The following is a 541-nucleotide window of genomic DNA, read 5'->3' as shown; positions in this document are numbered from 1 at the left end:
CATTCGCAGGCAACGGTGATCGGGTTAAGACCATCGACACCGGTAGAGGGGAGCAGCGACCCGGTTTTGGACCATAGGCGCTGGCTAGAAATGACCCGGCTTTGGACCAGGAGCATTCGGGGACAACGGTTAACACGTAAGAACGTGCAGGAACACGAAGAGTTGGATAACTTGGATGAGGTAAGAAGATACAGTGGAAGAGAGTGCTGTACGTAGCAACGGAAGTTCGTGGTATTGGTGTTGGAATGGCAGTGGCGGAGTAAAGCAAGCAAGATAGGATTGCATAAAGAAACACGTTCGAAACTGGTGCGAGAGAGGATTGTGTTGGTGGCTTGAAATACGAGCGCGAGAGTCGGACGGTACGGGGAAAGAGAATAAGCTTGCAGAGCGCAACACGCCTGCCCGGGCTTGGCCCGATAGCGTGCGCAATGTAATGCTTATGTGTGGGGAGAGTGTCGAGGGCCGCGCGTCACGATGTGGTGCCCGGTGGGGCTAACACTTAGAACGCTTTATGCCCGCCTGGTGCGCGAGCCCTCACAGA

The sequence above is a fragment of the Anopheles cruzii genome, unplaced genomic scaffold (assembly GCF_943734635.1).
Source record: "Anopheles cruzii unplaced genomic scaffold, idAnoCruzAS_RS32_06 scaffold03369_ctg1, whole genome shotgun sequence".
NCBI classification, from domain to species: domain Eukaryota; kingdom Metazoa; phylum Arthropoda; class Insecta; order Diptera; family Culicidae; genus Anopheles; species Anopheles cruzii.
This window is presented reverse-complemented; position numbering follows the sequence as displayed.